The 14,136-nt window shown below is 42.9% G+C and overlaps 1 pseudogene; it reads left to right on the top strand.

Moving 5' to 3' along the window:
* The first annotated feature begins 5,655 nt into the window (after positions 1-5,655).
* On the top strand, positions 5,656-12,875 carry LOC100588094 (annotated as a pseudogene).
* The last annotated feature ends 1,261 nt before the right edge of the window (positions 12,876-14,136 follow it).

The following is a 14,136-nucleotide window of genomic DNA, read 5'->3' as shown; positions in this document are numbered from 1 at the left end:
CATGCACATGCTTTAGATATTTGGAACATTCATATGTCATGCAAACTCCCCCAGGAGATGGTGATCTCCTTGAGGTTATGAATTTAGGGCTTCCTGTGTACTGACGGTTACACTGCCCAATGCAGTACATATTAGGGGCTCAGCAAATTCATGCTAAGATGATAGCTAACACCCCATAGGTCCATGTAGGATTCTTCCCTTGGTCCAGGGAATGGGGTAGGTTGGCAAAAAGGTCAGAGATAGAATGCAATAATATTTATTCCACTCCATAGAAACAGCCCTTAAGTCCCAACCCCACTATCTCTCCCCTTGTTCTCTTAATGCAGCTCAAAAAACCATTAGCCCCATATCAGAAAGGGTTCTTAGGCCTCCAAAAGGAGCTTGTTGATAAAGGAGTTGAGCAGACCAGGCTTTTGGAAGTCTGCACCCAAGGAGATGATTACCCTGTCCTGGGAGGCAGATAGGACCAAAACCAGTGATAAGAATCACACAGAGAGCCTGAGAGGAGCTGGCACCAGGGTGGCCTTTGGGGAAGGAGATAGTTGTTTGAATGCTCTTTATGGGAAGAGGACAAAGAACAGTTGGACGTATTTTTTGCAGAAATGTAAATGGTGGTCCTCAAATTCATATGGAATTGCAAGAGTACCCAAAGGGCCAAAAGAATCTCAAGACAGAAGAACAAAGTTGGAAGACTCACACATCCCAATTTCAAAACTTGCTACAAAGATATAATAATCAAAACAGTGTGGCACTGGTCTAAGGATAAACTTATGGACCAACGGAATAGAATTGAGAGTATAGAAATCAACCTGTGTGTCTATGCTCAAATGACTTTCAATGAGGGTGCCAAGTCCATTCAATGGGGGAAAGAAAAGTCTTCTCAACAAATGGTGCTGGGAAAACTGGACTTTCATATGCAAAAGAATGAAGTTGAATCCCTATCTTACACCATAAGCAAAAATTAACTCAAATGGATCAATGACCTAAATATAAGAGCTAAATCCATAAAACTCTTAGAAGAAAACACTAATCAATCATTACCTTGGATTTATTAGCAATGAATTCTTAGATATGACACCAAACCACAAGTAACAAAAGAAAACATAAATTGCACTTAAAAATTAAAAACTTTTGTGCACCAAAGGACATTATCAAGAAAGTGAAAAGACAACCAATGGAATAGAAAACGTTTGCAAACCATATATCTGATAAGGGTTTAATATCCAGAATATACAAAGAACTGCTAACAACAATAAGACAAACGACCCAATTTAAGAAATGGGCAAAAGGCTGGAGTAGACATTTCCCCAGAGAAGAGAGACAAATGGCACCAAGCACATAAAAAGATGTTCAACATCATTAGCCATTAAGCAAATGCAAACCAAAACCACAATGAGATACCACTTCACACCCATTAGGACGTTTATCATATATATATATGTAAGCACGCAGAGAATTACAAGTGTTGGTGATGATATGGAGAAATTGGAATGTGGTACATTGCTAGTGGGAATGGAAAATGGTGCAGCCACTGTGGAAAACAGTTTGACATTTTTCCAAACATCTAACATTGAATTACCACATGACCCAGCAATTCCACTCCTAAAGAATTGAAAACAGGGACTGAAACAGATACGTGTATGTCAATGTTTGTTATGGCATTAATCACAATAGCCAAAGCTGGCAACAACCCATGTCTATCAGCACATGAATCAATTAACAAAATGTGGTATATCCATACAATGAAATATTATTCAGCCATACAAAGGAATGAAGTTCTCATCCATGCTACATACAATATAGATGAAATTTAAAAACATTATACCAACTAAAATAAGCTCAACAGAAGAAGACAAATATTGTATGGTTCCATTTATATGAAATACCTATAATAGGAAAGTTTAGAGACACAGAAAGTGTAATATAGATTACCAGGGGCTGAAGAAAGGGGAGAATGGGGAGTTATTGCTTAATGCTTACAGAGTTTCTGTTTTGGGTAGTGAAAAATTTTAGAAATAGTGTCGATAGTTGTACAACATTGTGAATGTACTTAGTAGCACTTAATTGTACACTTTGGTTAAAATGGGAAATTCTATTGTATATATGTATTTTACTACAATAAAAAAAATTTCCAAAAAATAAAATAAAAGGAGGGTTGGCAGATATGAGGAAGAGGTGATTGCAAGGTGCAACATGGTTATGGTACTCTTTGGAATGGGATACTTATTCAGAGAGTGAATGGTAATGACGAGCCTTTTATTTGGAGGATGTTTTGTGTTAGACACCAAAATATATCTAAATCTACAAAAATCATAGGTAGGAGAGATTCACTCCAGTGAATACAGGAGTTGCAAGATTCACCCTTGGAATTAGGAAGCTAACCCCGAGGCTCTCTGGGCCACCCCAAGATGCTGAGATAATGCTCTCCAATGTCACTTTCTATGCCAAAGTTTTATAATTCTGGTGGCACTTACTTTGCCATGTTGAAGTCTTATATCAAATATGGGAATATAAAGAATGACCTCAGCTGACAAATGTCTGAAGCTGGCTTGGCCAGAAAATTGTCAATATTCCAGCCTCTCTTCCACAGAAAAAAAGGCGGGTCGGGGGAAGACATTATGTCTTGCACAGATAACCCTTTTAATTTACTTTTTTGGATAAAATATGTCTGTTTCCTATTTTATGGCATTAAGAATTATGTTATTTTAAGAGAAACCTCCATACAGTCATGCTATCTGCACACAAAGATTCAACTTAAAACTCTCCTCCTGGGATGTTCAGGCATTTATAGCTGTACCAGAATCCCGCAGCCTTTGCACCCCCAGGGCACTGGCTCCAGAGTGCTACAGGATTTAGGACCCAGAGTGGCATAAGCATTGCGATCCTGTGCCTCTTAGTGCTTGGCACATAGTAGATATTCAAACTATGCTTGTTGAACTATAGAAAATCTCACGTCTCTATGAGATGGAGAAAGGAGCATAAGCAGGTAATTTAAGGAGGAAAAAAATTACATCCATGGAATACTAATGAAGCTTAAGTTCAAGCTTTAGACAGGTACATATTTAAAAGAGAGAGCATATGGTCCTTATTTATTACCAGCCTCTTCAAGTACCTCTGCAACTTCTGTGTTCTTTTTTTTCTGTTTATTTAGAGAGGGTCTCACTCTGTCATCCTGGCTGGAGTGCAATGGCATCATCATGGCTCACTGCAGCCTCAATCTCCTGGGCTCAAGCGATCCTCCCCCCATGAGCTTCCTGAATAACTGGGACTACAGGCACGCACCATCACACCCAGCTGTTCCTTTTTATTTTTAGTAGAGATGAGGTCTCACTATGTTGGCCAGGCTGGTCTCGAACTCCTGGGCTCAAGCGATCCTCCCACCTTGGCCTCCCAAAGTGTTGGGATTAGAGGCAAGGCCACTGTGCCCAGCCTGCAATTTCATTTGGATGATTTTAAACCTTCAGTTTCATCAGGAATTGATTTTCAGGGATATCCACTATTAAACTGAAGGGTAAGCTGCCTCCGAATCAAATGTGTCCTCAAATACTTTAGCGTCCTACATAAAATGGGCCTCCTGAGAAGCACAAACAAAAAGGCATAACTAATACATCATACTGGTTAAAATGTAAAAGAAGACCTTAAAATAGATATGTACTGGATGGATTTGATATGAGAGCTAGTTTGGTTGGTTTTACTCTGGTTGCTTTATTCTGTTTAAATTGTATTAATCAAACATAACACAGAGCTGGCCTCAAATACTAAGTGTTTAGAGACAGCCCTTGCAAAGAAGTGGGTTCAACTAGCATCACATCTGTAATTACACAGCATATTATATACTTCACATGTATAATTATTTATTTTATGGCTTCATGCCATCTTATAGATAAACAAAGACTTGAGAAAATTTACAAGCTTTTCTGGGAGTGTCCCCATAAGGGTGTAATTTTCATTCTAACCAACAACTAAGATAGGGATAATTCTACAAGTAGATTGCCAACCTGTTGGCATACAATAAGTTCAGAAATTCCCTTCATGAATTTTTTTCTTTTAATATAAAATTGCAGAAACATTCATCACACCCACACATAAAAGGGATGGTCATAGTGTTGGAAATACAAATATAAAGAATATGGAGATTTTGTATTGAAGGAACTCACAGTGTAGTAAGGGAGACTGATATGCAAGAATGAAAACAGAGTCTGAAAAAGGCACACAAAAAAATGAGTAGGGGTTTGAGGATGGAAGACTTCCCCCAGGAAGACTTCATGGAGAAAGCTAAAGTCTAAGGTAGATATCGAAGAATGAATAGACATTTTCAAGGCATACAAGAGTTGGGAAGACATTCAAAGAAGAGTTAACAGCATGTGCAAAGGTACAGCATGGTGGGTTTGGGACAACTCCTTATATGTCTATATCACTGTGACTGGAGAGTAAGTTAGCGGGAAGTGACACTGCAAATGTAGGAGCTGAACGTGGAAAAAGGCATGAAATCTCTATACTTCTCTTCCTCAGTAAGTTATAAAGGGACCAGGAACAGTGGCTCATACCTGTAATCCCAGTGCTTTGGGAGGCTGATATGGGGGGATGGCTTGAGGCCAGGAGTTGGAGACCAGCCTGGACACCATAGCAAGATCCTGTATCTACAAAAATAAAAAAAAAATTAGCCAGACGTGGTGGCACACACGTGTAGTCCCAGCTACTCAGGAGCCTGAGACAGGAGGATTACTTGAGCCTAGGAAGTCACAGCTGCAGTGAGCTATGATCACGACACTGCATTCCAGCCTGGGTGACAGAGCAGGACCCTGTCTCTAAAAAAAAATTTTAATGTTAATAAAGGAAGCCACTGCACAGTTCATTAATCTTTACCTTAAAATGCACAACCTAAATTGCATTATCAGATTATAAAATAGGACTGAGATAGAAGGAGAAGGAGTGGTCCTAGGAAACATCAAACCAATATCTTTTTTTTTTTTTTTTTTTGGGACAGAGTCTCACTCTGTCACCCAGGCTGGAGTGTAATGGTGCCATCCCAGCTCACTGCAACCTCAACCTTCTGAGCTCAGACGATTCTCCCTCCACAGCATCCCAAGTAGCTGGGACTACAAGTGTGCACCACCACGCCCAGTTAATTTTTTGGTAATTTTGGTAGAGATGGGGTTTCACCATGTTGCCCAGGCTGGTCTTGAACTCCTGACCTCAAGCAATCCTCCCCGCCTCGGCCTCTCAAAGTGCTGAGATTACAGGCATGAGCCACCAGGCCTGTCCCTGAACCAAGACTCTTAAAGCTCAACTATAGACTCCAGAAAACCAGTAGCATAAGAGTCTCCTTTGCCACCAGCCATCCTCAATTTTTAAAAATTGTCATTTGGCCGGGCGCAGTGGCTCATGCCTGTAATCCCAGCACTTTAGGAGGCCAAGGCAGGCGGATCACCTGAGGTCAGGAGTTTGAAACCAGCCTGAAAACCCTGTCTCTACTAAAAATACAAAAATTAGCCAGGCGTGGTGGTGGGTGCCTGTAGTCCCAGCTACTCTGGAGGCTGATGCAGGAGAATAGCTTGAACCCAGGAGGCAGAGGTTGCAGTGAGCCAAGATTGTGCTACTGCACTCCAGCCTGGATGACAAGACTCCATCTCAAAGAAAAAAAAAGTAGATACCATGGGGGCAGTTCCCCGATGGGCTTTGGGTGGCACCAGGGACCTGCTGTTGGTGTCCTGGGTCCAGACTGAAAAGCGCGGAGGCAGAGGAAGGGCTACAGCGGTTGGATGTGATGCACAAGGAAGAAGTTGTCTGGAGAGCTGACAGTTTTTGAGGCCGTAGAGTCAAGCCCCCTGCGGAGCGGAGAGTTTACCTCTTTCTCTAAGGATGGCTGCTGCCGGCAATTCTCATTCCACACCTGTCTGCTTCTGTGGCCCATGGATCTTTCTCTTCTAATGCCTTCCAGTATCATGTTTCTGCTACTCAAGCCCTCAAGTGATGATTCCACACAAAGCTGCCTGGTGTTTACCATGGGCTGCATGGAGAGCTCGGCCTCTCGTTTCTTACTCTCCCTTCCCATCTCCCCCAAAAAGATTAGAAACTCCCTTGGGTCAAAACATGACAAAGTTCATTTGCACATTTGACAAATTATATCCTTTTGTAAAGTAAATACAATTTTGGTAGGGAGTCACAGCATCTAATTGAGGAAGGAGATGAGGAGGGAAGATAACATTGACAAACTCACCAAGTGCTAGACTCTGGGGTGAGTGCTCTGAATATATCATCTCACCTCATTCCCTCAACATGCCTGTGAGGTAGGTACTGTTAACCCATTTTACCGATGTGGATATCATCACCAAGTCCATGGTACTGAGATCTCCAGCAGACATCTTTACTCTGCCCAATTGGAGCACAATGGTCAAATGGCAAGGCAAGCATGTAGCGCTGTAGGTATTTGAGAAATGGTGAATGGAGTTGGCTGGATCCTTGTCCTAATCAATTTGATAATGGTTTACCTAGTTTTTTCTGACCTCCCGCCCTCAGCCAGTTATTCCCTTTAGCACTCAAAACATTTTATGGAGAACAGGAAGTTCCATGCACTATATTAGGCTCTTGAAAGGGAAAATCAAGCTTTAAATGTTTTTATTTACATCCCACTTTCTCCCACAAGGGATTTGGAGTGATTTACCACAAAGATACCTATAATAACATGACTAGGCCCCGCGTGGTGGCTCAGTCCTGTAATCCCTGCACTTTAGGAGGCTGACACAGGCGGATCACTTGAGGTCAGGAGTCCAAGACCAGCCTGGCCAACATGGTGAAACTTGTCTCTACTAAAAATAAATACGAATACAAAAATTAGCTGGGCATGGTGGTGTGTGCCTGTAGTCCCAGCTATTCAGGAGGCTGAGACAAAAGAAATGCTCGAACTCAGGAGGTGGGGGTTGCAGTGAGCAAAGGTCACACCACTGCACTCCAGCCTGGGCAACAAAGTGAGACTCCGTTTAAAAAAAAAAAAAAAAAGAAAAAAGATTAAATATAAAGAAGAATAAAACAGGCCAGGTGTGGTGGCTCATGCCTGTAATCCCAGCACTTTGGGAGGCCAAGGCGGGTGGATCTCCTGAGGTCAGAAGTTCAAGACCAGCCTGGTCCAACATGGTGAAACCCCATCTCTATTAAAAATACAAAATTAGCCAGGTGTCATGGTGTGTGCCTGTAATTGCAAGGCAGAAGAGTCGCTTGAACTCAGGAGGCAGAAGTTGCAGTGAGCCAAGATCATACCTCTGCACTCCAGCCTGGGCAACACAGAGAGACTATCTCAAAAAAAAGAGAATAAAATAATAGAACCATGGATACCATAAACATAAGCAATTAAAGTAAAATAAAAGCTAATAAAAGAAGAAGGGAAAAATACGATAAATGTGCAGGCTATAAGAATTTATATAGGCCAGGCACAGTGGTGTATCCCTATAATCTCAGATTTTGGGAGGCTGAGGCGGGCAGATCACTTGAGGTCAGGAGTTCAAGACCAGCCTGGCCAACATGGTAAAACCCCGTCTCCACTAAAAATACAAAAACTGGTCGGACGTGGTGGGATGTGCCTGTAGTCCTAGCTACTCGGGAGGCTGAGGCAGGAGAATCGCTTGAACCTGGCAGGCAGAGGTTGCAGTGAGCTGAGCTCATGCTACTGCACTTCAGCCTGGGCAACTGAGAGAGAGTTGGTCTCCAAAAATAAAAATAAAAAATAGAAAGCCCCCCAGGTAATTCTTATGTACTGCCAAGTTAAGAAGCACTGCTGTAGTGTATAATCTTAAGCCACAACTCAGAGAAGGCAATTCTTCCCAGATGAGGTAAAGTTAAAAAGGACTCTAAGAAATATGAGACCCAAATTCACCAAAACAGTCTCGAAAAAGAACAAAGTTGAAGGACTCATACTTCCTGATTTCAAAATTTACTGCAAAGTTATTACAGTAAGCAAGACAGTGTGGTACAGCATAAGGAAGATATAAAGATCAATGGAACAGAATTGAAGTTCCAGAAATAAGCCCTTACATTTATAGTCAATTGATTTTCAACAAGGGTGCCAAGATCATTCAGTGGGGAAAGAATAGGCTTTTCAACAAACGGTGCTGGGACAACTGGGTATCCATATGCAAAGTAATGATTTTGGACCCCTTCTTTACATAATATATAAAAAGTAACTCAAAATCAATCATAGACCTGAATGTCAGAGCTATTATAAAGCTATATAACTCTTAGAAAAAAGCGTAGGATTATACACCATGACTGAGTGGGACTTACCCCAGGAATGCAAGATTGGTTTAACAGTCAATATTTGGTTAATGTAATTACACTCTATAATTACAATAAAAGACAAAAACCACATGGTCATCTCAATAGCTGCTGAAAAATCATTTCTCAAAATCCAGTTTACATTCAGGATATAATCTCTCAATAAACTAGGAATAAAAGAAAAGTTCCTCAATTTGATGAAAGACATTTATGAAAACCCCACAGCTAACATACTTAAAGGTGAAAGAATAAATATAGAGTGAAATATTATCCAGCCTTAAGAAGAAAGAAAATTCCAAGACATGCTACAACATGAATGAACCTTGAGAACACTGTGCTAAGTGAAACCAGATAGACACAAAAGGATAAATATTGTCATTCCACTAATAACAGGTACCTAGGATAATGGGATCCATAGAGACAGAAAGTAGAATGGTGTTTGCCAGGGGCTGGGGGAATGGGGAGTTGGTGTTTAATAGGTACAGAGTTTCAGTTTGGGGAGATGAAAAAGTTCTAGGGATGGATGCTGATGATGCTTCCACAATGTAAATGGACTTAATGCCGAGAACTGCACACTTCAAAATAGTTAAAAGAGTACATTTTGTTATGTATATTTTACTACAATTTTTTAAATAATAAGATAGTGAAAGATCAATGGTTTTCCTCTAAGACTGGGAACAAGGCAAGGGTATCTGCTCTCAGCGCTTTTATTCAGCATTGTATAGTAAGTCCTCATGTAATGTCAATAGGTTCTTGAAAACTGTGACTTTAAGCAAAATGACTTATAACATAACCAATTTTTTTTCTCGTCAATGTTATAAATAAATTACATTGAGGCCAGGCACAGTAGCTCACGCCTGTAACCCAGGCACTTTGAGAGGTAGGGGCGGGAGGATCACTTGAGCCCAGAAGTTCAAGACCAGACTGGGCAACATAGCAAGACCCTGTCTCTACAAAAAATAAAAAAAGCCAGTCATGGTGGCATGCACCTATAGTCCCAGCTACAAAAAAAAAAAAAAAAAGACTGTGCTAGAACAAAATGTCTTTTTGCTTAAAGTCACAGTTTCTAAGAACCTATCAATGGTCTTAAGGGAGGACTTACTATACTTGGGGCTCTGGCCAATGAAATAATGCAAGAAAAACAAAATATATATAGATTGGGAAGGAGGCATAAAGATTGTGTATTTATTCAAAGACAACATGATTCTGTATGTAGACAATCCCAAGGAATCTGCAAAAAAAATTACTGGCATTAATCAACCAGATCAGCAAGGTCACAGGACTCAAGCTCAGTACACACAAATTAATTGTATTTCAATATAGCAAGATGAAATTTAAAAATAATTTTATTCACAACAGCATCAAAGAGTATAAAATACTTGAGAATAAATCTAACAAAGAAAGTGCAACAACTATACACTAAAAACCACAAAACATTGCTATTTATCTGAAGAGCTGAGTAAATGGAGAGACATACCATGTACATTGATCAGAAGACTCAATATTATAGAGGGTAATTTTTCCTAAATTGATCTATAGATTCTATGCATCCCTATCAAATCTCATCAGGCTTTAAAAATAGAATTTGACAAGGTGACCATGAAAGTTGTATAGAAATGCAAAAAACCTTAAGCCAAACAATTTTGAAAAATACAGTTGGACTTAAACTACCTGATTTCAAAACTTACTATATGAGTAAAGCTACTGTAATCAAGACAATTTTGTACTGGCCTAAGCATAGACTTATGGACCAGTGGAATAGAATAGAACATCCAGAAATGAGCCCTTCCATTGAAGATCAATCAATATTCAACAAAGATGCCACGCCAAAAAAAAAAAGTGTGGTCCTTACCTTACGCGTTACACAAAAGTGTATCTACAATAAAGCTAAAAATCTTTTTTTAAAATCCTGAATAATTAGCTCTTTGCTTTAACTGCTAAAAGTGGGTCAAATACCTTGAATGACCTTGTCTGCTCTTTTGGACAACTTTACCAATGTTTTTCTCACTATGACCAGATTTGTCAAGCTCTGAGTCCCTTGGAAGAAGCTCCACCACATCACCCTGATAGAGACCTGCAGTTGGATTTCTTTTTTTTTTTTTTTTTTTTTTTTTAGTTGAAGTTGCGCTCTGTTGCCCACGCTGGAGTGTAGTGGCACGATCTGAGCTTACTGCAACCTCCATTTCCCAGGTTTGAGGGATTCTCCCGCCTCAGCCTCCCTAGAAACTGGGATTACAGGCGCGAGCCACTTTGCCTGGCTAATTTTTTGTATTTTTAGCAGAGACGGGGTTGGCCATGTTGGCCAGGCTGGTCTTGAACTCCTGACCTCAGGTGATCTGCCCGCCTTGGCCTCCTGAAGTGCTGGGATTACAAGTATGAGCCACCGCACCTGGCCTGCAGTGGGATTTTTAAATTGACTCCAAAGGTACTGAAAAATCTTAGATGGGCTCTCAACTCAGATTTTATTTTATAAAAGAAAAATGTCTCTCCCGCCCTGCCTCGTGGGAGGCTGAGGGAGCAGAAACGGGTGGGTGGTGGCCTTGTCCTCTAGAGTGGGGAATTCCATCCAATGGAAGCCTAATGTCTTTTTTTTTTTTTGAGACGGAGTCTCGCTCTGTTGCCCAGGCTGGAGTGCAGTGGTGTGATCTCTGCTCACTGCAAGCTCCGCCTCCCGGGTTCCCGCCATTCTCCTACCTCAGCCTCCCGAGTAGCTGGGACTACAGGCGCCTGCCACCATGCCCGGCTAATTTTTTGTATTTTTAGTAGAGACGAGGTTTCACCGTGTTAGCCAGGATGGTCTCGATCTCCTGACCTCGTGATCCGCCCAGCTCGGCCTCTCAAAGTGCTGGGATTACAAGTGTGAGCCACCGCGCCCGGCCCAGAAGCCTAATCTCTAAGGAGAACTACAGTGACCCACACAAAACCCCTGCCTCCCCAGTTGTCCACATTAGGGGCCTAATTGACGGTGTGGTGGAAGCTGACCTTGTGGAGGCCTTGCAGGAGTTTGGACCCATCAGCTATGTGACGGTAACGCCTAAAAAGAGACAAGCACTGGTGGAGTTTGAAGATGTGCTGGGGGCTTGCAACGCAGTGAACTACACAGCCGACAACCAAATACACATTGCCGGTCACCCAGCTTTTGTCAACTACTCTACCAGCCAGAAGATCTCCCTCCGCGGGAACTCGGATGACTCCCGGAGAGTGAACACTGTGCTTCTTTCTCTTTATCATCCTGAACCCCATCTATTCGATCACCACGGATGTTCTTTACACTATTGGTAATCCTTGTGGCCCTGTCCAGAGAATTGCCATTTTCCGGAAGAATGGAGTTCAGGCCATGGTGGAATTTGACTGTGTTCAAAGTGCCAGTGGGCCAAGGCCTCACTCAGTGGGGCTGAAATCTATTCTGGCTGTTGCACTCTGAAGATCGAATACGCAAAGCCTGCATGCTTGAATGTGTTCAAGAATAATCAGGATACTTGGGACTATACAAACCCCAATCTCAGTGGACAAGGTGACCCTGGCAGCAACCCCAACAAACGCCAGAGGCAGCCCCCTCTCCTGGGAGATCACCCCACAGAATATGGAGGGCCCCACTGTGGGTATCACAGCCATTGCCATGATGAGGGCTACAGCCCCCCAGCCCCCGACCTCACTACGAAGGGAAAAGGATGGGTCTACCAGTGGGGGGGAGTCGCTGTCGGGGCCCAAGTCGCTACGGCCCCCAGTATGGGCACCCCCCGCCCCCTCCCGACCACTCGAGCATGGCCCTCACTCCGACAGCCCTTTGCTCATGGTCTATGGTTTGGATCAATCTAAGATGAACTGTGACCAAGTCTTCAATGTCTTCTGCTTGTATAGCAATGTGGAGAAGGTGAAATTCATGAAAAGCAAGCCGGGGGCCGCCATGGTGGAGATGGCTGATGGCTACACTGTGGACCGGGCCACTACCCACCTCAGCAACAACTTCATGTTTGGGCAGAAGCTGAATGTCTGTCTCCAAGCAGCCAGCCATCAGCCCAGTCAGTCATGCGGGTTGGAAGTCAGGTCTTGCAGTTACAGAGACTTCAGTGAATCCCGAACAATGGGTTCCCCACTCCGGAGCGGGCAGCGAAGAACCGCATCCAGCACCCCAGCAGCAACGTGCTGCACCTCTCAACGCCCCGCTGGAGGTGACTGAGAACTTCTTTGAGATCTGCGATGAGCTGGGCGTGAAGCGTCCATCTTCTGTGACAGTATTCTCAGGCAAAAGTGAGAGCAGCTCCTCTGGACTGCTGGAGTGGGAATCCAAGAGCGATGCCCTGGAGGCTCGGGGCTTCCTGAACCATTACCAGATGAAAAACCCAAATGGTCCATACCTTACTCTCTGAAGCTGTGTTTCTCCAACGCTCAGCATGCCTCCTAATTAGGTGCCTAGGAAGAGTCCCATCTGAGCAGGAACACATTTCTCTTTCCTTTATGCCATTTTTTGTTTTTGTTTCTGTTTTTTTTTTGGCAAAAGATCTTGTATTCCTTTTTTTTTTTTTTTTTTTTTTTTGAATGCTAGGTTTGTAGAGGCTTAACCTTAGTGGAAACGCTGGAAGTCTGCAGGGGGAGCGAGAGCGGACCTGATATCTCCCAAGATTAACCTTCACTTCTTCACTTTTAAGAAATTATTGTACAAGGCCGGGTGCAGTGGCTCACGCCTGTAATCCCAGCACTTTGGGAGGCCGAGGTGGGCGGATCACTTGAGACCAGCCATGGCAAAACCACGTTTCTACTAAAAGTACAAAAATTAGCTGGGCGTGGTGGCGGGTGCCTGTAATCCCAGCTACTCAGGAGGTTGAGGCAGGAGAATCTCTTGAACCCGGGAGATGGAGGTTGCAGTGAGCCGAGATCGTGCCACTGTACTCCAGCCTGAGTGACAAGAGCAAGACTCCATCTCAAAAAAAAAAAAAAAAAAAAATTATTGTGCATGTGAATTTTTTTTTCCTGTTCATACATTTGTGCTGCCCATGTACTCTTGGCACGTTTCAATAAAATTGTTTGGAAAATAAACACAGCAAAAAAAAAAAAAAAAAGAAAAATGTGTTTTCTATCTGAAGGATTTAATTGACAGCTGTGCCAACAATTTCTCAAATTTAGCTGTGCTCATTCTCCCTAATTTATTTGAAAGACATGACAAGGAAAACAAGACCTTCCTTGGGCTTTTCACTGCTGGGGCTTTCTGGCCCTAAAGAGCTGAGAGGGTCTACAAAATCCTAGGTCAGCAGCTGTGGTTTTGGGATTTCACACACGGAGTGCCTAAGTGTGTGTCTGTCCTGACAGCCTAGAACATTGCTGATCAGGACACAGCCTGCCCAGGTGAAATGCCTCCGAGGCAGGCAAACCCTCAATTAATCTTCTCAAAGCTTCAGTAGACCTAAGAAATGAGTGGACACGCCTTTCTATCAAGGGAGAAGCTGTGGGTTTGCTCATGTTTTCTGGATTCCTTCCAGCTTCTGGGTAAGTTTCCTTTCTCGCAATTCAGGAATGGGTGTGGAAAGCTGCAAGCTTGTCTTCCCTACCAGCGGCAGCAGACTCCCTGACCTGCCTGCACTGGCAGCAACTTGCAGGACGGACACTTTACTTTACTCTTTTTTTTTTTTTTCTTGATACAGAGTTTAGCTCTCTTGCCCAGGCTGGAGTGCAGTGGCACGATCTCAGCTCACTGCAGGCTCCACCTCCCGGGTTCATGCCATTCTCCTGCCTCAGCCTCCCAAGCAGCTGGGATTACAGGCACCCGCCACCACACCCGGCTAATTTTTTTGTATTTTTAGTAGAGACGGAGTTTCACCATGTTAGCAAGGATGGTCTCGATCTCCTGACCTGGTCATCCACCTGCCTCGG

Source organism: Nomascus leucogenys, chromosome 8 (genome assembly GCF_006542625.1).
Source record: "Nomascus leucogenys isolate Asia chromosome 8, Asia_NLE_v1, whole genome shotgun sequence".
NCBI classification, from domain to species: Eukaryota; Metazoa; Chordata; class Mammalia; order Primates; family Hylobatidae; genus Nomascus; species Nomascus leucogenys.
The sequence above is the reverse complement of the archived record's forward strand: the minus strand, read 5'-3'. Positions and strand labels throughout refer to the sequence as shown.